We start from the raw sequence: 27,199 nt of genomic DNA, 5'->3' as shown, positions 1-27,199 counted from the left end.
GAAACTTCTCAATTTTTTCTGGGAGCGGTGAGTAGGTCCGAGAGATATGTTTAGCTAAGAGCATTCTGGAATTCAAGCAAAGAATCTGGGAGTTCTTACCTTTCAATAGGCTATTCAGTGTGATATCTCCCTCCCACCTCTAGCAGTGCTAGGTGTCCCTGAGCTCAGAGATAATCCGCTTGTACTCCTAGACAGCAACCACTTCTCTGCTATTGGGGTCAGGACAAGATACCTTTAGAACTACCTGTCATCTTGATTTCCTTTATTCTGTTACTAGAATGAATATGCTCTTTTAATAGATAAGAGCTTTTCTGCTAAATAGAAACCACTCATTCATTTACTCATTGTCCTTCTTCCAAGTTTGTTGACATCTCTGAACTATGATCATTGTCTTTTCCATTTTCTTTCTCTCTGTTTACACCTTTTTATTTCTTTACTGTTGTTTTAGTTGGGCTTTAGGGGGAAAAAGAGATGAAAAAGTGTGTTCAAAAACTCATGCTTAGAGAAGTAGAAGTCTCTAATATTCTATTTTTAAATAAGATAACAAGAGATTTGAGTAACAACAAGAAAAATTTAAATAAACAACCAAAACAAGTTCAGAGCCAAAAATGCTGCTGTTGAAGCTGAACAAATGGACTGGCAGGCATTGCTACTATGTGAGAGTTCAGTGTCCTCCTGTTTGTGGAGTGCAAAAGTTTGAATTCCACATATGTGTGAGTATGCTAGCCATGCGAAAGCCCTCACAAAGTAGGGTCCCAGTGAATACATTATGCCAAAGTAATTTGAGTTATTTCCATGACTGAGTGATGCGTTATACAGATAAAGGACAAGAAGAGGGATCCCTGGGTGGCGCAGCGGTTTGGCGCCTGCCTTTGGCCCAGGGCGTGATCCTGGAGACCCAGGATCGAATCCCACGTCGGGCTCCCGGTGCATGGAGCCTGCTTCTCCCTCTGCCTGTGTCTCTGCCTCTCTCTCTCTCTCTGTCTATCATAAAAAAAAAAAAAAAAAAGGACAAGAAGATATACAGTGAAGATTGGAATTTTACTGAGTTTTCCCTATAGCCAAACCAAGAAGATGTGGTCATATATATATATATATACTTAACATGTATTTGTAGGAGTCCTTAACAATAGTTTTCTTGCTTTTGAAAAATTATATTCTCATATTTCAAAAAAAATCAAAGAATATTAAGACAGGAAATCATAAAATAGTATTTCACTGCCCCGAAAAGTTCTAGATATTTTTCTTTCTTTCTTTTTTTTTTTTTTTTTTTGAGATTTTTTCTTTTTTTAAGATTTTACTTACTCATTCATGGGAGACACAGAGGGAGAGAGAGACACAGAGACACAGGCAGAGGGAAAAGCAGGTTTCATGCAGGGAGCCCGATGTGAGACCCGATCCTGGGACTCCCAGATCACAACTTGAGCCAAAGGCAGATGCTCCACCACAGAGCCACCCAGGCGTCCCTTCTTTTCTTTTCTTTTTTTTTTTTTTAAGATTTTATTCATTTATTTGAGGGTATATATAGAAAGAGCACAGCAGGGTGAGGGGCAGTGGGAGAAGACTTCCCACTGAGCAGGGAGCCCAGTGCAGGGCTTGCTACTAGGATCCCAGGATCATGACCTGAGCCAAAGGCAGACGCTTATCCTACTGGGCCGCCTGCTCCTAAGACATTTTTTGTGTAAATAAATATAAATGCAATCATTTTTAGTAGATAAATGGTATACCATTATATTATATACTATAATTTACTTAACTAATCTATAGCCAGGTTATTTCCAAGTTTGGGGATATTATAAACAAAATTGTAATGGATAGTTTGGGGCATATACACTATTGCTCGAGGATTTCTTCAAAACAGCAAATATACTATAGGACATCAATTGATAAATGCACAATGACCAAAATCTCATATGAATTTAGTCACAATTTCAAATGAATTTGTGATTTAGTATTCTTAATATCCTTCAGGTACATTTTATTTATTTTTTATTTTTAAAAAGATTTTATTTATTTATTCATAGACACAGAGAGAAAGGGGCAGAGACACAGGCAGAAGGAGAAGCAGGCTCCATGCAGGGAGCCCAATGTGGGACTCAATCCTGGGACCCCAGGATCATACCCCAGGCTGCAGGCGGCGCCAAACCGCTGTGCCACCGGGGCTGCCTCTTTCAGGTACATTTTAAAAGCAGAAATACACCTATGCATGAAGCACTATTTATAAACATCCACAAACACTGAGAGATTCACAGAAACCTAGGGGTAACTCTTTGCCCATGCACCTTTCTTCCCAAACTCCCCGAATTCATGACCCACTGGTTTGGAATTAGTGCGTAGAGTATGTTAGATGGTACCCAGCTGATTTGAAGCCAATGAAAGCATATAGTGTTAAGGACTGTCCTGCAGAACTTAATTCTAGGCATCTAATATCTTCATCAACAATTTAGATGATGGACTTTTGGTACGTTCATTACTTTTTCAGAGGACAGATTGAATAGGGATGTTTGTGAAGGCTTGAAGGCAATATTACCTTTTAAAACTGGGGAGGAAAATGTCGATTGGACAAAGAAGCATCCTCCCCCTTATGGAAAGCAGACATGGTATAAGAGAAAGGCCTAATGGTCTTAGTGGGCCACAAGCTGGAGGTACGGTATTCTTTTTGAGATAATTGTGGTAACAGGATCTAGTAACAAGAGAAATACATTCAAGGCCAAAGTGTAATCCATCCAGTATATTTCCAGTGGCCCAGCAGGCACTAGGGCATGAATTTCTCCCAGTATATCTGACTCTCCGAAACAAATTCATAGTCAACATAAATGAAACTAATCATTTTATGTATTTTCATATGCACAATTCCTTCAGTGATGGTTTTGAGTATAATGGGTTATATCAATCAATTCTCATACTACTCCACAGATTGTACAAATCAGTATTTGAAATATTCTCTTTTTCATGTGTTTGGTTGGTTGGGTGATTGGGTGGTTGATTCTTCCCCCCTCCAGACTGATGATAGCAACTAGCTCTGGTTGGCTGCTTCTCCCTAGCTCCCTGGATGCTGGCAGTGTCAATGTTTGTGAAGATCCTTTAATCAAAGCTCATACTTAAGTGATGCACAGACAATGCTGAATTGCCAAGTTGCCCCAGTCTATGGATTTTACTGCTAATGTATGTTAAACCAACAGGTACTGGGGCACCTGGGTGGCTTGGTGGTTGAGCGTCAGCCTTCAGCTCAGGGCATGATCCTGAGGTCCTGGGATTGAGTCCTGCATTGGGCTCCCTGCAGGGAGTCTGCTTCTCCCTCTGCCTGTGTCTCTGCCTCTCTGTGTGTCTCTCATGAATAAATAAATAAAATCTTAAAAAAAAAAAACCCAACAGGTACCCAAACCAGCAGGCCTCTACCAGGCTCCCTAATTTCGGGGTGAGAGCTTCAGTCAAATTACACATCCTTTCCAACCTGTGGAAGGTCAGTGTCTTTAGCCCTTCCAGGGGCTGAGTGGATGCAGACCACTGATACCAGAAGCCACCTCAGCACGACAAAGCCTGATCTGAAATAGCTAGAGGTGTCCTGGTAGCTGGAGCCAGCCCCAGTTCACCCACCGAACAGAAGGATGAACAGTGGCCTGTGCTCCAACGACTCTCTCTCTCTCTCTCTCTCTCTCTCCTATCAAACCTGGAGGACAGGGATGCTAGTGGTAGGTGTGGGGTTGGTAGGGCCAGTCTGCTGAGCCTGAGGAAGTGGTCTGTTCCCCAGGGTCAGGGGTTTTCTTTAGAATGTAGGGTTCTCAGTGCTTGGTACCAACTCTTGAGTTCCCGTCAACATGTACATTCTCCCCATGGCTACAATGTTTAACTGTCACAGAACTTGTTGAATAGATGAAAAAATTATTGTTTGACAGAACATGCAAGAGTCACACTAGGATGGAGAAGAAAGTAAACCTGGCAGCTACCCAGTTTCCTTCCCCGCAAACAACTATTATCACCTATGTTTTGCGTGTCTTTCCAGAGATTTCGTATGCATAAGGAAGCAACCATTTACACATATAAATGTAGATGCTTTTTCAACACAAATGCTGGATATAAGGTTCCAGCCAGCTCACACTTACATACAACTTGAGAACAAAGAAGATGGTAAGTTCATTCCCTGAGTTCTTAGGTCACTGGTTTTGATCCTTTATTTATTTTTTAAAAAGATTTTACTTATTTATTCATGAGAGACACAGAGAGAGAGGCAGAGACATAGGCAGAGGGAGAAGCAGGCTTCCCATGGGGAGCCCAATGCAGGACTCAATCCCCGGACCCCGGGATCACGACCTGAGCTGAGGGCAGATGCTCAACCACTGAGCCACCCAGGCGTCCCTGGCTTAGATCCTTTAGAGTCCTGTTTGCACTGCCATCCCCCCAGCTTGTTTCTGTTGTCAGGTTCCTGCACAAAAGTCTGGGACCCTGTGCCCACGACTCCCAATCTCAGCATCCCATGTGCTTCCTGCCTGAGCCCGGGATCACCAACCTTCTGGGACGTGGGGAAAAGATCACCACAGTGAGGCAAAGCCTTCTCGATGTCCAGTGCTGACAGCCCTCACATACTTGTCGTAATGAAAGCGAAGCCTGACCATCTGCCCGGGCCACGCCTGAAAATGCCAGTGACCTTTTGGCGGCCAGGCGCCAGGGTTCACGTGAGCAGCACGGCCTCACTGCAGCTCGGCAGCATCATTGGAAACCCCGCTCTGCCTCCAGGACACCAAGGCTGATGCCAGAGCAGGCGGTTTCTAGGCCTCTGATCAAACCACAGCTGGCCAACCTCGGGCAGATTAATTTTTAGCCTTAATGCCCATTCACAATTATTTCAAGCTTTATTTTCTCTATAATTTATTTAGGGCAAAATTTATTCCTTTGAGACCAAACAACACAGAATCTGGTAGACCATTTAGACATTCTCAGACAGTATAGCCAAGCATTCACTGAGAGTAAACATCTTACAAATTATAAAGTACCTGCTTGATTTTCCGCAATGGGAATAGGAGAAATTGTTTTCAGAGAGCTTTATTTATTTATCTATTTTTAAAATTTTTATTCAAATTCCAGTTAGTTAACATATGGTGTGCTATTAGTTCTAGGTGTACCATATAGTGATTCAGCCCTTCCATACGACACCCAGTGCTCATGGAAGGGTGCTCCTGAATCCCCAGCACCTATTAATTTTTTAAAAGTTTTTCTTTAGGGCAGCCTGGGCGGCTCAGTGGTTTAAGCGCCTGCCTTCAGCCCAGGGCGTGGACCTGGAGTCCCGGGATCGAGTCCAACATCATGCTTCCTGCATGGAACCTGCTTCTCCCTCTGCCTGTGTCTCTGCCTCTCTCTATCTCTCTCTCTGTGTGTGTCTCTCTCATGAATAAATAAAACCTTTTAAAAAAAGTTTTTCTTTAAAGACTTTATTTTTAAAATTTACTCATGAGAGACACAGAGAAAGGCAGAGACACAGGCAGAGGGAGAAGCAGACTCCCTATGAGGAGCCCGATGTAGGACTCGACCCCACAACCCCAGGATCACAACCTGAATCAAAGGCAGATGTGCCACCACTGAGCTATGCAGGTGCCCCTAAAGTTTTTCTTTAAATTCCAGTTAGTTAATGTAGAGTGTGTTTTCAGAGAGATTTAAAATCCATTCGGTGCTAATGTAGCTTTTGCTCAGTAAACACTGTTAGAAATGCTTGCTTGAAAAGCTTGAAAACTTGTTTTCTCTATCTTGTTTTTCAATTTTTCTGTTTATCTTGTTCCTCCTCTATCTCCCTTCCTCTGCTTCTTTATTTTATGGAATTTTAGAAAACAATCTGAGACCTCAGGAAAGATCTTAGAGTTTTTCCTTTTTTTTTTTTTTTTTTTAAATAACCTCTGCTCATCAGTACCCCCTTGGGATGCTTTTTAAAAAATGTAGACTCTTTAGCCCTATCTCTGGAAAGTTTATTTCAATAGCTCTAAGATGTGGCCAGGGAGTCTGTACTGTTAAAAGCTTTCCAAATAATTCCAAGGGCACTCCTAGCCGAGAACCACAGCTCTTCAGTATATGGCAGGGGCTCAGTTCATTGATTTCCTCATTCACATGTGTATAGGGCCTGTCTATGGATCCGGCACTATTCTCACTGTGTGGAATTAACAACAAACCTTCACCCAGAGCTCCTCACTGTCTACCAACCCAGGTGCATCCTTAAACTCTGTTGACCTTGCAAATACCTATTCTCTGGTCATAAGAGAAGTGAGATAAAATATGGAAGGGTAAGTACATGAATCCTGTATACAAGGATCATTAATGGGGCGCCTGGGTGACTCAGTCAGTTAAGTGTCTGACTCTTGATTTAGGCTCAGGTCATGATCTCAGTGTCGTGAGATGGAGCCCTACATCGGGCTCCGCACTGAGCAGGGAGGCTGCTTAAGATTCTCTCTCTCCTTCTCCCTTTGTCCTTCCCCACTGTCTCCCTACAAAATAAAAAATTAAAAAAAATCCTTAATCACTTTCCCTCCAACCCCCTCCTGTCTTCTTGCAGAACTTGCTCTCAACTTTTTCTCAGAACTGTTACTCCCGCAGGTCCCGCTGAGTGTCACATGACTCCTGTGGCCAAATTGTTTGGACCAGGGTACAGATATGTGGTCATGCTGGATCAGTCTAATGCTTCTGAGAGTTTAGAATATACACTTAGAAAAGAACAGGGGTTGCAAACTCAAATGCCCATAAAGATCAAACAGGTAATGTAGTGAATGATGCTGGCCAGGTGTAAGGAAAGCAACAACATGACTTCTGAGCACAATTTTCACCTGACCTGTGTGTGATCTTGGGCTCAGTGACCCTGCTATGAATTGAATGTTTGTGTCCCTCCAAATTCTTATGTTGAAACTCCAGTCTGCAGTGTGATGGTATTTGGAGGACCTGTGGGAAATAATTGGATCATGAGGGCATGGTCCTGGTGAACAGATTAGTGCCCTTGTAAGAAGGAACATGAGAAAACGTGCATCCTCTCTCTTCCTCTCCTTTCTTCCAGGAAGAAGGCTCTCAGCAGAACTCAACCAGTCTGGCACTGGCATCTCAGATTTTCTAGAACTTCTCCAGAATTGTTAGAAGTAAGTGTGCAGTGTGTAAGATGCCAATCTATTGCATTCTTGGGACAGCAGCTGGGACAGATGAGGGCAGGTGCAGTCCTGAGTGAGAGCCAGGAGGCTGGAGGGCTGGTGCTCCATGCAAAGGGCTGGCTGTTATTCAGCTCCAGCCAGATGCTGTCACATGTGAGCCTAGTTTGCCAGGTTTTCTGATGTTATAGAAGTCCTCAATTCAGGTTTTTATATGAAATCTCACAATGTTGAAATGATTTTACATTTAAAAAGTTGTGTTGTCCATGACAAACCTAGTTGTTGGCCGTAACTGATAGAGAGCACCAGTTTGCCCTGTGAGCTTGCTCTGGCCAGTATGTGGCAAGCAGGACAGGGGCCGTGGTTGCTGTGTTTGGTCTGTGCATCCGGAGTAGAGATAGCCAGACTTCAGAGAAACAAGGGGAACAACGGCAAAAGCAGAGGGTTTGGTTTTGTTTTTTAATGTTGTAGAAAGACACACTGGTTCCTGACAGCTTTCTAGTTTTTTATTCCAGTCCATTGCTTCTCAATCTGGGGTTCGGTAAGGTCCTGTTTCTTTATAATAAAGCACCTTTTTTACTGAAGCTACTGTTAAATACACACAATCACTGATAAAGTTGTAGGTGTCTGTTATCTTTTCCCCAAAGGGCAGTATTATCACTCAGCATTCGTGTAACTAGTATTGACTCTTCTATGTGTCAGTTGGTTTGGTATATGTCAGGCAGATCCTGATTTATTGAATTAAACTGATGTTCATCTAGTGGTTGCCAGACCTGGCTGTGCATCAATATCACCTGGGAGCTTTTGGAAAAATCCACATCTTTTTGTAACCAAACCCAAGTTTGTATGCCTGATGCACAGCAAAGAGAATCAACTGATACATCACCTGTAGCAAGGAAAGAGTTTTAGAGGCAGCTAGACAAGGAAATGGGAAGGCAAGCTTCAAATCCATCTCCCCAAAGGAGAGGCAGGAAAATTTAAAGCCAAAGGAAAGAAGGGTAAAAAGATGCAGCTGTGCTCATTAGCTTGTAGCTTTAATCAGTCCCATTAATGCTTTGGTTTCACCCTGACCCTACGCCAGACCTACAGAATCAGTCACCAGAGGGAGAGCCTGGAGGCTGTATTATAAGCTACCTGGGTGCTGTTGAGGCAGCCAGCCCAATGCTGGTCTGGCAATCAGAGTTTGGGGGTACCACCATGAGACCACCGTCAAGCATGGACCACACCAGTGCTTAGCTATTTAAAAAGGATTTCTAGGAGATGCCAGCTTCCAAGTTACATTATCTTATGTTATAATTGAAAAGTTTTGCATCTTGCTCCTTTTTATCCTTTCTTGAATAGGAGAGCAGGTTGAGGGCAGGAGATCCTGGAACCACTTGGTTAAATCCCATGTGAGAGTTACACTCTACTGGCCTGCAACTGGCTCCTCTAACTTTCTTTGATGACAGAGTGGTAAGCAGTTAAACATTATAGCTGAAACAGAATTTCCGTACAGCTTTTTCGTAATGGGATTTGTGGGTGGAGCTTAGGGCTGATAACAGTAAGGATACTTGGCAATCGCAGGCCTCTTATTTAAAGCACTCTAAGAGCTTTGTAGAAGGTGAGAAACTTGAAATGTGAATGTGATTTCTGACACATAAATAAACATGTGTTTTCTGATATGCTCACCTGGAGTCTGTAGGCTCAAAGTGGAGGGTCTGTGGTGTGTTTGTGTGTCATGCGGTTGAAGAAGGTCACTTGGTAGGATTCAGGTAGCAGTTGGGCTTTTCTGTAGGATGCAAGACAGCTTTGTCATTACCCTGGCAGCTGGGTGGGGGCAGTTGGAAGGATGGGCTCAGCTGGGCCTCCTCCTCTCCTGTGTCTTCTCAGGGCCTTTCCACAGTGTCTCTCCAGAGTCAGACACAGCAGCTTAGGGCAGACAGAAGTGTCAGTTCTCCTAATGGCCAGACCCACTCGGGCACAGTATCGCTTCCACCATGCTCTGTTGATCAAAGCAGCCAAACCTTCCCTGATTCCGAGGGAGGGGGGGAATAACTCTAATTTGCTTCCCTATGTTCCCTTTCATTGGTGAGATCATTAATTTTGGCTGGTGAGGGAGACTCAAAATTCAGGACCTCGATCCCTGATAATGTGCTGCATTTTCCAATATATTTTGTTTTGAAAATTAATAGAGATTATTGATAGCCAATAGGCATTTATTGAGCACCCACCAAAGAGAGCATTGTATTATAATACAAATCACAGAACTCAATATTATAATAACTGTAGAAACCCCACTCTTGGTTTTGTACTGAATGTAAATAGGACATGTCTAGAAGATAAAATCAAGAGCAATATTATTCTAAGGTCTGAGACAGGAAGTTCTCTCAGAACTGAGGGCTCTTTGGTGCTATGACTCTGGTCCTTGACCCCCCACCCCCACCCTCCACTCCTCACTTCCTGACATAATACATGAGCATTGCACTTACCATCCTCCTCAAGACCTACATCCACCTGGCTCTGCTGCTCTGTTCTTCTTGTGTTTGATTTGTTTTTTCTTGCCCTGGACCACGAGAGCCCCGCCTGCCTGCTTTTGGCCAGCACAGGGGAGTCTGACTTGAGCCTATGTCTAGCTCTCAGATCTACCTCAAGGCTCTGCCATAATTTCCCACTGTTCTGTGCAGACCTAGCTGACTTTAGCATACCTTTCCAAAGCCTTGGCTTACAGAAAAAGACATAAGAGTCATCACACCAGTGATCTCTAGCCTTCTTCATCCCACTGAGGACTTTTGGTTTTACATTTCCATGGCTCTCCTGAAAGTGGTTCCTAAGCCCAGTGAAGCGGGATTAGGCCGTGCTATTGAAGAGGCAAGAACTTTGAGAAGCAGTAGCAGGAGAAACAGAGCTGCCAGGGTTAGTGATGTGTTACAGAGAAGGTGAAACTTAGTCTATGAGCCACTATGGCAGATGCTATTTCAGCTTGCTAAATATTCCAGTTCCCTCCAAAGGGGGCTACATGTGGCCATTTCACTGATGCCAGACTTGGCTCCAAGACAACTTGGCAAAAGCAATGTGAGCGAGGTAGCCATATGGCTCCTACTGATCTCACCTTCTGGTATCTGTGGTCTTGTGGAATCCCCATCTTCACGGAGTCAGGGGTTGTGGTCAACAGAATATGGCAAAATTAATGAGTTCAAAGGTGAGGCTCTGAAAGGCATGGCAGCTTTTGCCTTTCTCTGTAGGATCACTTAGTCTGGGAAAGGTCATCCACTGTCCTGTGAGGACACAAAAGCAGCCCCAGGAAGAGATGCATGTGGAAACGACTCTATAGCCTTGAGAGTAACCACCTTGGAAGACAGTCTTCAGCTCTAGACAAGTCTTTGGATGATGCAACCTCAGCTTGGACTCTCATAAGAGACACCGAGAGAACCGCACTGTTCGAACTACTGACCCACAGAAACTGAGATAATACATAGTTATTAATACATAGGCCACTATTTTTTTTTGGAGTGATACGTTATGCTGCCATAGGTAGTTAATACACATGAGTGATGTGGGTTGTTTCACACAGTACAGAGTCATTCAAAGCCAGCCTGCATTTGCCATGGTCTCTTTTCTCTCTATCATGATGCCAGCTATGCCCCACAAGAAGGTTGCTTCACCAGTTCAGGTCCTAGAGTGAAAGCAACATAGAGCTCAACACAGCTGATCCAAGATGGATGTGATGCTTGTACAAGAAGTAAATCTTCATGGTTGTCAGCCTTGAGATTTTAGAGTTGTTTATTATCACAGCACAATCCAGCCTGTCCTGGCTGATGCAGCTACAGATAGTCCATATTCCAAGTTAAATTCAAACTGCCTTCCACAGCTGTAGATTAGTGGAGGATTCCTGGGGATGGAAAAGAGATCTGATGTATATTTGGGATGGTAAATGCAGGGAAGAGAGCTGGAGCTCCTGCAGTCCTGCCCCAGGCTGTGCAAACACACAGACGGAGGAACACTGAGCAGCAGTATCTTCAGCCAGCCCACATTCCTGCACGTGGCTGCTGACAGGATCAGATCAGAACAGGTGGTTTGGACCCAGAGACTCTGCCTTTAAACCAGGGACCGGTAGCTGGCTGCCAAAAGCCATCCTTCCTGGGCTGCGGAGGTGGGAAAATGAAGGGAGGGTCCTTTCCAAACTGTGAGTGGACATTCCCAGTGAGTGCTAATGGCCATTCAACGCTACTGCGTCACCGTTTATGGATGAGTCTGCAAACATCCAAATTTTATTGGCTTTACTGCTGATTTTATCCTCTTAAGAAAGGAACGAATTGGAAGAAGCAGGGAGAAGCATTCAAACTCATCTGCAAGCTTGTGAGATTTTCCCCAGCTTAGAATTCATGCTTACACAATCTCCTGAGAGAGTAACCTCGAGCTTGGTATGTGTGGGTCTCCTAACTGAGAGATACCAGAAAGGGGGAAAGCCTCTAACGTATGAGCATACTTCAGTGTTCATCTCAAGCTAGTTTGTGAGGTGCACTGGGCATTGCCAGGTTCAGGCTCCCACTGTTCTGGAACCTTGAGAAAAGCCCAGGCAGTATTGCTCTGAGGGTCAGAGATGGCAGCAGGAAGCTGTTCACCCACTGATACAATGAGTCCAGCTCTTCTCCCAGTTCCTGGGCCTCCTCAAGCCAGGGACCAATCTCTCAAGTGAGGAGAGAGATCATGAGCTCCTGTGTCATGACTGCCTGGCTGTCTGGCTGGCTGTGGAGAGAAATAGGTTGGCTTCCCTGCTCTCCCTGCCACCCAGCCCTTGCCCCACAGCCATGCATTTTAACCACAGTCAGGCCTCTGGGAGATCACAATTAGCACCCACTCTTGCCCAAGGGCCAGTGTTAACCCGCAGGATCAGATGAGAACAGGTGGCCACCCTCCTTGCCACCTCACACACTTGCTTAGTCTCTTTCCGCCTCTTCCTCCTTCCTTCCTCTCCTTAAGCAGCAGAGGATTGGAAACAAACTAAAATGAGAATATTCAAGCTTGTCATCGTCATCTCTGGTCTGTTTCTTCCATCTCCTAAGCTAAATTCCAAAGGGGTAATTGCATTAATTATCGCCAGACCCAGTCTTCCCAAGGGGCCAGCACTCCCCTCCCTCTTTCTCCCTCTTTCCTGGGGCTGGAACCCAGTTTGCAAATGCCTCTGCACCTTGATTTCCGATCTGGATCCTCTCTGGAACCTTGTCCCTTTTTGGAGACCAGTCATCCTAGTCCATGTTGAAGCTCAAAAGACTTTCAGAATATAATCCTTCTTGTCACATCCTCCACCTCACAGCCCCAATTAAAGGCATAGAAAGCTAGCTGCTGCTGCTACAGCTCCAGGAAGGAAGGGAGGAGGGGGAGATGAGGAGGGGGAATTAAGGAGAGGCTGGTGAGAGGCCCTGATGAGAATGGGGCCAGGCTGGGGCTAAGATGGGATGGAATGTGCAAAGGGATTCTTGGAAGCTGGGGCTGGACATGAAATGTGCACAACCATGCTGAATTGCAGCCCTGGAGATGAAAAACTAACTAATAATAAGATTCATCCATTTTCCCTACAAATTTGGCATTCTCTCTAGAGTAGCTATGATTCTCTGTTGTGTGGACAGGGCACGGGTGATTTTCCTAGGACTGTTCACTGCATCTTCTTACCTACCTCTAGCACCTAAATACACATTGAGGTATTTGAAATAGATATCACCTGCCCTTCTGCCTCATAAAAAAAAAAACCCAAACAATTTGAGCCTCCACTTTGTATTTTATCCCATGTACCCCTGGGTGCCCCACATACACAACCCCTTTTTGAGGAGATATATGTTTTTGCTGTGGGGCTTATGGTCAGGAATAAGAAATTTACTTGGTATGTATGTTTAGATATGTGCATTGTTATTTAAATACAGATATATTATAGGTGATAAATAATAAATAGACTGGCGCTAACTTCCCAAAGCTAGCATAGTCCCCCAAGACTGCTCCCACTTCATGTACCAGCCACAAGTTCAGGGGGTCCCCAGACCACCTGCCCTCTGGCTGGTTGTCTATAAATTTAGGAGTTCTCATGACCACTGTAGTTTGATAGTTTGCTAGAACAACTGACAGAGCTCAGGAAAGAGCTAGACTATGAGTACACTTTTATTATTAAAAAATACATACAGATCAGGAACAGCCAAATGAAGAGACACATATGAGGTCTGGGAGGGTCCTGGGCAGTCTTCTCATGGAGTGAGGGTGCATCATGTCCAGCACATCAAAGTGTTCACCAGTCAGAAAGTTCCACTGAGCTTTGGCATCCAGAGTTTTATTACATAGGCATAATTGATTAAATCATTGGCCCCATGGTTAAACTCAATCACTAGTCTTCCTTCTTTCCCTGGAGCCAGAGCTAGCTCAGAGCCAACTAAAGACCCTCTAATCATATGGTCAGTCTTCCTGGTGACCAGCTCCCATTCTGAAGCTATTTAGGGTCCCACAAATGAGTCACCTCGTTAACTTCATGATAGCATAGTGATAGACAGGACTCATGAATAACAGAGGTACTTCTATCATTCAGGAAATCCTGAGGATGTTAGAAGCTCCATGCTAGGAGCCTGGGGGAAAAATCACACAAATTCTTTATACCTTGACAAATTCATTAGACCAACTAAGATGCTCTGAGTAGAAAGCTTTATCAAATGATGGAGAGTTACTGCAAGTGTAGATTTTTGGCCTACACTGACCAGAAACTAAGTTGAAGATTTCCCCTGGTCCCTGTACACAGGGGAGCAGGGGAGCTTGGCATGGATTAGAGATAGCGTGAGTCACCTCTGTTTATTTTCTCCCTTTTCCGCAGCCTTGCATCTCCCTCCACTTCTGCCTGCTGTTCCTTTTCATCAGTTCCTTCAGCCTTTCCTGCCTGAATTGCTTCTAGTTACGGCACAAAGCCCCAAACTCCACTGGCAGCAGCATCACATCAGAGAGCCCTTCTTTCTAACCACATTCCTCCCCAAGGCTGAGAGTCAGATGTCAACCCCCAGAGCCCCACCCCTGTGTCTCACACCAGCAGCCAGAGGTGAAATCATGTGGCAGCCACTTTAGCTCGGATTTTACATTCTTTAAAGTGGTCACAACTCAGAAACAAAAGTCTGGAGCTTTTTTACAGAGACTTTAGAAAGAAGAGAAAAAATAGCATCCCCTAGGATCTCTGTGATGTGAGCTCTGTCTCTCATCATGCTCTTCCCTTTGTGACTGGGTTCTCCCCATCCTCTTCCGGGAGGTGGTAAGGAATCATCATTGTCCTTGCCTTGTAGACACAACGTTTGTCCCAAAGGATGGCCATGAAAGACAGGACTCCTTTAATGGCGCATGCACATCATCCATAAATTTTCTCTATCTTCGACTCTCTCTGTTGGGGGTTGGGGTGCTGTTAGGAAAAAATTATGAAAAGGAGGGTAAGTTTCAAACTATAAGCAAATAAAACAATTTCTCTCCAGGAGATAAAGATTTTACATCAAAATTCCCTTTCTCCTTAGAGACATTGTGAGATTGGATGGGGAAGGAGGACGGCTTTATTTTATTTTCTTAAGGAGTCCCTTAGACTTATTGATTCATTCAACAAATACTTATTGAACATCAACTATGTACAAGACACTATTCTAGATGCTTGGGATAAAGCAAGAAATGAAATTGAAAACTTCCCAGTGTGGACAGTCTCTTCAATAAATGATGCTGGGGAAAGTGGACAGCCACATGCAAAAGAATGAAACTGGACCACTTTCTTACACTGTACACAAAAATTAACTCAAAATGGATTAAAGACTTGAATGCAACACCCAAAACCACAAAACTCCTAGATGAAAACAGGCAGTAAGCTCCTTAACATCAATTTTCAAGTTTTGAATAAAGGCAAATAAAATAAAAGGCAATAAAATAAAGGCACCAAAAGTAAAGGCAATAAAGGCAAAAATAAACAAGTGGGGCTACATCAAACTAAAAAGCTTCTGCACAATAAAGAAGACCGTCAACAAAACTATAAGGCAAAATACTGAGAAGATATTTACAAATCAGATATCCCCCAAAATATAAAAAACCATACAATTCAATAGCAAAAAACCAAACAATCTGATTTAAAATTGGGCAGAAGATCTGAATTGGCATTTTTCCAAAGAAGACCTACAGATAGCCCAATGAGTACATGAAAAGGTGCTCAACACCACTCATCATCAGAGAAAGGCAAATCAAAACTACAGTGAGTTATCACTTCACATCTATTAGAAAGGCTAGTATAGAAAAGAAGAAATAGCAAGTGTTAGCAAAGATGTGCAGAAAAGGGAACTCTTGTGCACTATTGGTGGAAATGCAAACTGGTGCAGCCACTGTGGAAGACAGTACAGAGTTTCCTCAAAAAGTTAAAAATAGGGGCACCTTGGTGGCTTAATGGTTGAGTGTCTGCCTTTGGCTCAGGGTGTAATCTCAGGGTCCTGGGGTTGAACCCCTAGTTGGGTTCCCCGCTCAGTGAGGAGCCTGCTTTTCCCTCTGCCTCTGCCCCTCCCCTTGCTTATGCTGTCTCTCTCTCAAATAAATAAATGAAGTCTTAAAAAGAAACTTAAAAATAGAACTACCATATGCTACCATATGATCCAGCATTTCCCCTTTTGGGTTTTTATCTTTTTTTTTTTTTTTTTGGTGCCAAAACCTTGAGTATTTATCTGAAGAAAAGAACACTAGCTTGAGAAGATTATCTGCACCCCCATGTTTATTGCAGCATTATTTACAATAGCCAAGATGTGGAAACAAAGTATCAATTGATGGATGAATAGATAAAGAAATTGTGATAAATATATATAACAAATATTTTGTGTATATTATATATTATTTTATTTATAATGGAATATTATTCAGCTATAGAAAGAATGAAATCCTGCTCTATGTGACAACATGGCTCAACCTTGAGAGTACTACACTAAGTGAAATAAGTCAAACAAAAAAAGACAAATACTTATGATCTCACTTATATGTGGAATCTAAAAACAAACAAAAAACCTCAGATACAGAGAACAGATTGATGGTTGCCAGAGAATGGGGTGGGGATAGGGGAGTGAAATGGATGAAAGGGGGAATCTCTGGGTGGCTCAGCGGTTTAGCGCCGCCTTCGGCCCAGGGCATGGTCCTGGAGACCCAGGATCGAGTCCCATGTCAGGCTCCCTGCATGGAGCCTGCTTCTCCCTCTGCCTCTGTCTCTGCCCCTCTGTGTCTTTCATGAATAAATAAATAAAATCTTAAAAAAAAAAAAAAGAAATGGATGAAAGAGTCAAAAGGCACAAATTTCCAGTTATAAAATAAATAAGTTATAGGAATGTAATGTATGTGGTGACTATAGTTAATAATACTATATTGCATATTTGAAAGTTGCTAATGGAGCACTGGGTGGCTCAGTCCATTAAGCGTTGGCCTTCAGCTCAGGTCATGATCTCAGGGTCCTGGGATTGAGCCCTGAGTTGGGCTCCCTGCTCAGTGGGGAGTCTGCTTCTCCTTCTCCCTCTGTTCCTCCCCCTACTCATGCTCTCTCTCTCATACATGCTCTTTCTCCTTCAGATAAATAAATAGAATCTTTTTTTAAAAAAAGTTGCCAATACAGTAGATCTTAAAATTTTCATCACAGGAAAAAAAAATATTTGTGACCTTATATGGTGATAGACTAACTACTGTAATTGTGGGGATCATTTTGCAATGTATACAAATAAATTATTATGTTGTACACCTGAATGTACAATGTTATATGCCAATATACCTTAGTTTTAAAAAAAGAGAGAAAAAAAGAAAGAAAATGGTAGACTGTATACTTCAATAATTCCCAAGACATACAAATGTCCTAGACAGTGCTGAGTTAATCACTGACAAATAAAAAAACAAACAAACATAGCACAAAGTGTTTCAGATGTTTATATTAGTTATGTGAAATATTCCTATTAAAATGTTGCTATAGGATATTGCTCTTATTTCTGCAGACTAGTTTTGGAACGCTTAGGACTCCTTGTTTTCTTAAAGTTAGATAAAAAATTTATAGTAATTTAAAAAAAAGAGGGAGAAACTCTGTGTTGATGAAGTTTACATTTCTTTGAAGGAAGAAAAACAAACCAAAAAACATCATAAGGCAGGTGATGATAATTGCTTTGAAGAAAAAAGAACCAGTTAAGCAATTAGAGTGATGACAGGGAGGGGACGATAGGGAGATCAAGACAGCCTCATCATGAGATGACTTTTTTTTTTTAAGATCTTTATTTATTTATTTGAGAGAAAGTGAGAGACAGAAATAGCAAGAGAGAGAGAGAGAGAGAGAGAGCAGGAGCAGTGGGGAAAGGGAGAAGTAGACTCCCTGCTAAGTTGGGAGCCCGACGCAGGGCTGGATCCCAGGCCCCCCGGATCATGACCTGAGCTGAAGGCAGACACTTAAGCGACTGAGCCACCTAGGTGCCCCTCACTTCATTTGAAGTGTGTTGAGAAAGTGACAACATTGAGGAGAGGGAGCTCCTGGTGGAGGCAACAATTGCAAAGGCCCTGGGGTAAGCCCTCACGACAATGCTAGAAAGTCAGTACTATTGTTGTCTACCCTTTCTTTTAACTCTGCTTCTCCAGTTTCCTCACCCTCTACCTCCTCCCCTTTCCCCAACCTCTCCCTTCCACTTTTCCTCTTCCATTTCCTTCCCTGATTTTCTCCTTCACTTAACATCAGCCTTACCTAGCACTAGCCTGATCTTTTTTTTTTTTTTTTTTTTTTTTTTAGCACTAGCCTGATCTTGTCCAGGAAATGCTAAAATTTTTAAAAGGTGGGGGAGAAGAATAGAAAGAAAATCTGCCTCATTGAGTGACACTCAGGGCACATGTAGCCACCATGTGACCCCAACATGGTGCTGAAAAAGCCCTTCCCTGTCTCTGGGGCTGCCTGTGGAGCAAACTTCAGCTCTCCAAGCATGCGGCTACCTTCTGCCAACTGTCAACAGCATCTATTGCCAGCTCTGAGGAGTATGGGAAGCAGAACAGGGGATGAGAGGAAAGGACTGCAGAGAGCACATTTCTGTATCCGTCAGCAGCCAAACTGAAGACTCACCAGGATCTGCCGTGACAGATTTCCTGGTTCATGAACTGAAATCAGAATGCTTAACTGCTCAGCTACTTCTGTAATAGAGGAAACGTAAGTTGTCTAGCTGGCGTACGGTTTCAGAAAATGCATTACATTCTCTAAAAGAAAGAAAAGTATCTCTCTTAACAACGGCGTCATTTCCACATCCTCTTCTCTTTAAACTTGTGCCAGAAGATATGCCATGATTAGTTCTCTTTAAGAGAAACTTCCAGTCGTATGTGCAAAGATCAATGTTGCTTGAATCTGTCCATTGGAGTGTCTCCCAAGACAGGAGGGAAATGCCTGGTGGAGGCAGTCCCCACCTCAGACGGTACTGAGATGAAGGATGACCAAAAAACACCCTCTCCTCATCCTATTCTGGCCCTTCCTGATCTCATCTTCACTCCACCAAACCTACCCCATCCTGTGTTACTCCCGCCGAGAATCCTGCCAGCACCCTGTCTACACTGTGTCTCTGCTGAAGCCCTCTTCACATTTTAGGGTGACAATATCTTTCCCTGTGTCCTCCCTGCTAGCCTGCAGGCCCTCATATATCAGTCTTCTGGTCACTCTCATCCCTGGGGGGTCCAGTCCCCATGCAGGCCCAGAAATGGTACCTGACCAGCTGAGGGGCTGACAGGCCTTACCTCTGAGGGGGATTTGAAGTCCTGCCTCGGTTTTACCGCTGAGGTTCTTGCGTCACTGCCATGGTTTTCCCTGGGGCACTTGACCTTGAAGAAGACTGTGCTTGGTGCTAGTGTCTAGTCAGCACATGCTTCCATCGTGATCACCTCCTCGGCTTTGTGTCTTGTCTGATTTACACGAAGACATCACTGGCTTGCATTTGTAGAGCACTTGATGCAGAGCCCAGCTCTGAGTTTACGGCTGGTGGCAAGGGGTTAACTCCCAGGATGTGTGGAATCATCGGCCAGAGTTGGAATGGTGCCCTGGAAGTCCTAGACTATTCATATGTTGTAGGGAAAAAAACATAAGGAACGTAGGAAGAAGAGGAAAGAATGGAGACAATTTAAAAAGGAAAGAGCTGGAGAATGACTTCATTTCTTCTTTCATGCATTCGTGGAGTAGTTGAACAGAACACTGAACAGATATGTGAAGTGTTCATGGAGCCCCGGTTATCCCAGGCGCCGTCCTGGGTGTAGGAATGTAGGAGTGAACATGGCGGACGAGGTCATGGGCCTCAGATTCTGTGCCCAGCACCCCTCAGGAGCCTGGGGAATATGCCGGGCCCAGGTCACATAGCTGGAATACCTAGCAGCTTCCCCCCGTTACCATGGAGACCCCACGGAGAAGAGGAGGGAGGTCCTCTCTGGTATCATCCAGCAGCTTCCAGCCTTCTCTCATCTTGGCCTAAGCAGTGGCCCTTCTGCCAGCTGCTGATACCACCCACGCTGGGCCTCTGGCAGAGGGGGAAGGAGCAGGTGACCCCTGGGGGCTTCAGGCTGAAGGTGATGTATGCCACGGAGGAGGGGATGTTGGCTCTGCCTCACGGCTGGCCCAGCAGAACTGCCACGAAGAAAATTATGAGGTAAATTAAACTTTAATTTGATTTTTATTTGGTTTCAGCAACCAATAAAGGGACAGCCATTTCCAAGTCCTGTCAGCGGTTGGAGGAATGTTTTGAGAACATCTGTTTTATTAACAGCAGCAACAATAAAAGCCAATCCCATATTTGTAGAGGAGCTGCCTCCCAAGGCCCTCTGAGCACTTTCACTGATCTTATCTGCTGCCTTTCCCCAGCGGTCCCAGAGAAATTGTATTTACTTGTAATTAAGCTTAACTCCAGAGCTCTCCTGCAACACTCCCCACTGCTGCCTCCTCAAGCCCTGGCACCAGGAAAAGACCAGTATGGGGGGGCGGGGAGCAGGGAGTGAGGGCACCAGGTGCCAGCCTTCATCTCTTCACCATCCCTCATTCAGCACTTGCTGGGATCTCAGCACCCAGCTGCCACAGCACTGCGTGTTGTTTTCAGGGCTGGGGAAAGCATCACGTGATGTGTGGTCACAGGGGGAAAGTGGGAAAGCATTTCTGGTTTGAAAAAAATTCCATTTTTCTCAAAGAATAGAAAAATACAGAAATTTTCTCCCCCCCCCCCAGCCTTTTGTCTCTTTCTCCCCCTTCATCTTGTTGAAATTCCTAAACTGTCTAAAAATTAGACATCATTTATTCGAATTACTTGATAGAAAGTAAATATTACAACAATCTCCAAACTGACCAAAGTGAAGGCTCTGGAAGTGATACGCTTTTTCTTGTAGAGGCCAATGGGATACACAAAATACTAGATATCAACGCAGTGGAGCATAGCTTGACTGGTAAAAGAAATAAAATACATGTCCCATTGTGCATGACCCTTGAAAACACTATGCTAAGTGAAAGAAGCCAGTCACAAATGATAACATATTAACTGTCCAAGATAGGACATGGAAAGTGTTTGGTGATGGGACAAATCTTCGAAACACGGTGCTGGGTGAGCAAAGTGCATGGTGTGTCTTCCTAGGCCTGTGGCAAAAACAGGTCCTTGGGATTGGGCTGGAATGATGGTCAGGGATGAGGGGAAGGGTCTTAAATGGATTGATGATGGTAATAATGTACCATAACTGAAGGGTTTGATTACCTTCTAAGATTGTTAAAATTTGGCAGAAAAGATTCTTGGAAAAGAAGCTGAGGAGATAAACTAAGGAACAATAGAAGACAAAATGTAACAAAAAATAATGTGTTGCTCAAGTTATAAGTCAATTGGGAAATTCGGTCACTTTTTTTAAAAAATTAAAATTATTCTTTCTATTAAAGAGTATTATATAAGTTAAAAGTATGAATACATATGAATACTTTTCTATTGTTTTTTCTTAGTCTTTTTTGGGTTGATTTTAAAGTTATTCTCACACTGTACCCCGTATTATAACACACATTTTTCAGTTCAAGTTATAAGAAGGATTTATTCATGTTATTACAGGTTCTTGCTAAATATCACATTAATCAGAAAACTTTTTGATTATGTGTATTGTTAGAAGGGAACAGATTCAAAATGACTGGTAAAAGAAAATATCATCTACACCAAGAGCTAGGCAAACTTTTTTTTTTTTTAAGTATTTTTTTTTTTAAATTTATTTATGATAGTCACAGAGAGAGAGAGAAGCAGAGACACAGGCAGAGGGAGAAGCAGGCTCCACGCACCGGGAGCCCGATGTGGGATTCGATCCCGGGTCTCCAGGATCGCGCCCTGGGCCAAAGGCAGGCGCCAAACCGCTGCACCACCCAGGGATTCCAAGCTAGGCAAACTTTGATTAATCTGAATACTTAGAGAATTAATTCCCATTTAAGGTCTCTACCTTAAGAATTATGCAGTGTTCTAACCAGGGAAACAGGAAATACAATTAAAAAGCTAAATAGCACAAAGGTATCAATGTTAGCTTTTCCTCAGCAGTCTCCCGGCAATGATTTTTTAAAAACTATTCTCAGGATGAGGGCAGATACAAAATGGAATGAAGAAGTCAGTTGGATTGTTGAATGAGGTTGTTTCAAAGTCACAGCTGAAACAATAGTCTTGAAAGGCAAGGTACCAGAGAGTAGAAAGGTTTTTTAAATTTCAGAGGCTGGCTTTGAACATCAAAAGCCGAACTGGAAGGAAGCTGGGCATAACATTTATCCACAAAACACAGAACAGGTAGGAATGTATGACAGAGTCGGCTGCCTCCTGAGAACTGTTTATTACTGAGATAAAGAGCTCATAACAGAATGTAAATCAACTTTATCACTGTGGACACTACTTAGTTCAGTTGGCACTATTATTTTTTTTTTAGTAGCCAGACTTCCTCAATGAAGGGAACAGTGTGTTGATTCACATGCCAGCATAGCGTCCTTCTTGTGTTGCAAACCAGCACGGTGAGTAGCAGGATGAAAGAGACAACTTTTCGTCCCAGAACAGGAGGTGAGAGACAGAGATGCCACTGTGGTACTTCCCTATGAGAATGTTTGGAATCCTGACCACCACCCTGGACCCCTCTCCTTGGGCTTAATCCCAGCAACTGGGTAGGACCAAATGGACAGACACCTCTGATAGATTCAGGGAGGTGGGGCCCAAGATGAGCAGACACTTGTGTCTTGCTACCCAAGGACTAGGCTCGGGAGGTGGTAGGGAAAGACATCTCCTGCCATCACCTGCGATGTGGCCTGGTGCTGGAACGGTGGTCACTGGCTGAATGAAGTACCTGAGGACTAATTCATAGCATCTTAAAGACCTTGCGGTCCATAGGGGAAGGAGAAATGCTGTGAGTAGGCTAACAGATACCAGAGGCCTTGGGTTGGGATGAGGAGGCACCAGAGTGGTGCATCTGGTGTTCGCAGGCCTTGGCAGTGCTGGCCATCCACTACAGAGGTTGAAAGGGAAGGCACATGGCCATGATGGCCTGCAGAATGGAAGCTGTGGAGCAAAGGGGTCCCCCTGTGCCTCTCTTCTCACTTCCTCCATTGCCTAGAACTTAGATGTACTATCCTGTTCCCCACTGGACAGGGCAGAGAGCAGAACCTTGAGTTTACCAAGTATTCCTCCCTCAAAAAATGGCTGACCATTACATTGAAAGTGAGTAGATCTCCCTCTGCCTGTGTCTCTGCCTCTCTCTCTCTGTGTGTCTCTCATGAATAAATAAATAAAATCTTAAAAAAAAAAAAAAAAAAAAAAAAAGGCCAGCTCAGGTGGCTCAGCAATTTAGCACCACCTTCAGCCCAGGGTGTGATTCTGGAGACCCGGGATCGAGTCCCACACCAGGCTCCCTGCATGGAACCTGCCTCTCCCTCTGCCTGTGTCTCTGCCTCTCTCTGTTTGTGTCTCTCATGAATAAATAAATAAAATCTTAAAAAAAAAAAAAGTGAGTAGAGTGGGTAAGACTAGATTTTCTACGTTGGTAAAAGTGAGGGCTTGATCATAGAGTTCAGTTAAGAGAAAATAAAGGTACATTTTGTACTTTCTAGGTTGTTTCAGTTAGGGTAGGCTAGACTATGCTGCAATATCAATCCCCAAATTTCAGCACACAACATATCTACCTTGAGTCTGCTGGGGGTTGGCTCAATGTTGTTCTCGCTTTAGGACCTATTGATGGAGCTGGAACTGGGCCATTCACAGAGGGAAGGGAGCTCTGAGAGGTCCCGGTCTGGTGTTGACACACACCACGATTAGTACTTCCATTCACAACTCATTGGCCGGAATGGGTCACAGGGCCTTATGCAACCAGCTGACGTCAGGAAGTCTGTGCCCAAAAAGTTGGAGATCTGAAAATATTTGGTGAACAGCACTAATAACTATCCCTATCGATGTAAAATTCTTACCCACTACATGACTGAGGGTTCAAATACAAAAACTAAACCAAACCAAAACAAAAAAACCACCACAACAAAAACAAGATAAACACAGCATAGCTCTTTAGAAAATGGAACCTGGGTTTGAATTTTGACTCTGTCACTTGCGAGTAGTAGCATCTTGTCTAGGTTACTTAAACCTCTATGACCCTTAGGGTTTCCCACAGGTGGGTACAATTAGGTTATAAAATAACTTCCTGGTGCACAGAAGTGACACAATAAATAGCTATTATTTTTATCTTTTTTGTTATCATTTTGCTTCTTTCTTTTCTTTGTAGTTTACAATCCTAATTAAGTAAGAGTTCTAGTTAGTTCGATTTCAGCAAATTGTTTGTTTTGTTTGTTTTTAGGTTCACTTTCTTTTAAAAATATAGTCAGATACGTATATTTACAGTGGTAGCCTTTGGGGTCACTCTGAATGGTAAATGATAAATCCCCACCCTGGAACGGCTGTATGCTGTTGGGTAGAACCAGTGGTCAGGGACTCAGGAGTGGTCTGCCTTCAGTTTTGTGTGCTTTATGGTTGGTTATAATAGGGAATGATTGCCTGCCCTTGCCAGTGCTGACAAATGTGAGAGTAAGTAGAAACCAGGAGAGAGAAGCAGCGGAAACAGAGCCACATGCTGGCACACACCCATCACCACTACGCTCACCTCAAACCGATAATGACACTATTCACAGTTAACCCTGGGAGGATTTCCATGAACAAATGGTCCTGCCACTTCTTTAGAAGGAACCCAGAAATATATATGCATGCCATATATATTTTTTAAGATTTTATTTATTTATTCATGAGAGACACAGACAGAGAGGCAGAGACACAGGCAGAGGGAGAAGCAGGCTTCCTGCGGGGAGTCTGATGCGGGGCTTGATCCCAGGACCCTGGGGTCATGACCTAAGCCAAAGGCAGATGCTTAACCACTGAGTCATCCAGGTGTCCCCTGCATGCCATATTTTGGTTTTGAGTATGAAAAGGTCCCCGACAGGAATATGGATATAGCAGTGCTGTCCATCTCTGCCTCCTACCTACGTGTGCTGGAGTGTTAGCCAGGCTATGGAACTGGGAGAAAGGAAATGCTCATCCTGTGGCGGCTGGCTTTCAGCTTCTCTGACTGCTTTCCTCTCCAACTCCAACTGTGGACCACCACTGAGGTGGAGGAAACACAGGCCCAAACTCACACATCACATACACCCTCCCTCCTTTTGCCCTTCTCTTCTCAAGGAAGAGGTTCAGGCTTGAGTAGCAATAAAAGGAACTCTTCTGGAAGGCACATTTCTCCCAGAGTCTGTGTGTGTATATGTGTGTGTGTAAAACAAGCCCTGTGTCTTCTTTTTAATCACTGAGGAACCAAGTATGATAGCTGAAAGCAAAATGCTAGACACTGAGCAAGAATAACCGCAAAGGTGAATAGGTTTGGCTTGAGGCAGAAGGATGTTTTTTGTAGAGAGCGTTGCCAGTATTTCAGGATATCCACCGCTAACCCTGATTATGTTGTAAAGTAACCTCAGCCTGAGAGGGGGGACACTGCCTTCCTGTTAGTTGGGTCACCAGGTCACCCATTCCCTGCCCCCCTCCGAAACAACGCCAAGAATAAAACAAAACAGAGGTCCAGGAACAATTTCTTCTATAGAATAATCCTCAGTACGCATTCTGCAGAGAGAATAAAAAATGTCCTTCAAGGAAGGACAGCCTCAGAAATTGCATTCTCTTTCAAAATTAATTTTAAAACCCCGTGGCAGAGGTGGGGAGAAAATCCTTTAGCATACCTTATAAAACACAGGATAAGGTCAACCATAAATAGCAGAGTCCCTCTTCTCACTTGGTTTGAAAGAAGAGCGAGACTGAGAGAAAGACACATGGAATAAAAGATTTCACAAGAAAGGGAATGCTGAAGTCAATTAGAGGTACCTGCGGAACAAGAATGTAGACCTCCCGGAGGACACAGATGTCCTCCATGAATCCCGTCTGGAAATGACGTGGGAAAGGTGGGATTCCAGGCTGCTCGGAGATTCTCCGCTTTCTTGGAGCAGCAGAGCAGAACCAGGGAAAATGCTTCAAGTTTATGGAGGTGAAGCCTGGAGAGAGCTACTATTAATCAAGAAAGCAGTACCAGGGTTGACCAGCAGTCTTGGAAATCACCCAGACCAAGAGCAAAATGTGTGTACATGTGTGTGCATGTGTGTGTGCACATGATCATTCAGATACATGACAAGGGAGGGGAGGGGTTGGAAAGGGAACCTGGGCAGGGCCAGGCAAGCCCAAACCCCACTGAGGTCCCATTCCAAAGGTGCAGGGAAAAGAAAGTGGATCGTTACCTGGCCTGCCCACTCAGGGTGATGGAATATCGGATGCAGCTCTTAGTGGGATCCAGTTAGACTGGGTATCTCAACACCACCTAAAGGGTTTTGTCCACTTGTGACTTTATGGAGGCAGCAAAATGATTCATCGAGAGTGGCCGTACCCACATTCTTGGGACTTCTGGTGGCAGTGTGCACATCTCACTAAGCATTAAACTAAACAAATGAGTGTGTGCTGTTTTTACAATGATGGTTTAAAACGCTATCTTTTTTTTTTATGGTTATAAAAGTAACCTATGTTCTTCAGTGTGGTTTTGATGTTAATGCTCCCATCTCTCTCCAGATTGCTAGGACAGATCAGAGGCAGCCAAGGGGTAAAACCAACCTTTTACCCTGATGCTGACGGAACGTGTCTTCTTTGGTTGGGCGTTTCTGCATCACTTCCTGATTCTCTGATGCACAGAGCCTGTTTACCTTCCAGTTCTGCATAGCGATGGTCAACCGCTCCTCTAGCTGGGCCTAGGATGAGGCTTAGTTGAGTCCTACGGATGTTTGTGGCAACTCTTTGGAGACATGTGGCAGTGCTGCAAGGTCCTGAGCCCACTGCGATGAAAAGGAGAAGAGGGAGCTACTCCTCACTCTCCCTGTAGTGCCAGGAGGAGGACAAGTGTCAGGAGGAGGACAGCAGCAAGGAAAGCCCAGTCTTGACACCTGGAAGACCTGGAGGAGCTTCTGCAGATCCAGATCCAGCTGGAGAAACAGGGGAACGAGGCCCCAGAGCAGATGGCTGCCCTTTGGTGCCCACCTGGCTGTGAACGTCATGAAGAGCTCTCTAGGCAGTGGGCCCAGATGATGGGAGCCAAGCAGGGCAGGGCAGTGGCAGGGGAAGCTGAGGGGTCTCTTCCCCGGCACACAAGAGCTCTGTGGGAACCCCCTAAATAACTGGTGTGTGCAAGGCCCACAGTAGCACACTGAAGAGAAATACTGTTTATTTCTGCTAATGTGACCCTATCTTAGCCTCCTGGCCAATGTGGCTTTGGATGCATATGATTACATCAGGGCTTTTATGTAAAATATATAATAAAAATATTTTATTCTCTCTGCAATTACTTTAGGTCCACTTTTTAAATGTAGAGTCCTCCTCAGCCATGTTTTCCCTGAATATAGAAATTATTTATTTCTATATAATTATTTTACAATAAGGCTGCAGAGCTACCTGGATGAATCGAGAACAGACCTGGGTCCAGCCATTATTCACAGACACTGTGAAAAATTCATCTTACCAAGGTCCTGGGGGTGATCAGACTCAGTGGCTTTGACCCACACT

The 27,199-nt window shown here is 44.0% G+C and overlaps 1 long non-coding RNA gene across 1 annotated transcript in view; it reads left to right on the top strand.

The window, feature by feature from the left end:
• Positions 1-26,978, top strand: part of LOC112923505 (uncharacterized) — a 72,693-nt gene extending 45,715 nt beyond the window's left edge. The window contains exons 2-5 of the long non-coding RNA XR_003235687.2: positions 2,025-2,175; positions 7,028-7,106; positions 17,869-19,750; positions 26,216-26,978. This is a non-coding gene — a long non-coding RNA (uncharacterized lncRNA). The remainder of the gene's footprint in view (positions 1-2,024; positions 2,176-7,027; positions 7,107-17,868; positions 19,751-26,215) is intronic.
• Positions 26,979-27,199: the final 221 nt, after the last annotated feature.

Source organism: Vulpes vulpes, chromosome 13, assembly GCF_048418805.1.
Source record: "Vulpes vulpes isolate BD-2025 chromosome 13, VulVul3, whole genome shotgun sequence".
In the NCBI taxonomy this organism is placed as follows: Eukaryota; Metazoa; Chordata; class Mammalia; order Carnivora; family Canidae; genus Vulpes; species Vulpes vulpes.
This window is presented reverse-complemented; position numbering and strand designations above follow the sequence as displayed.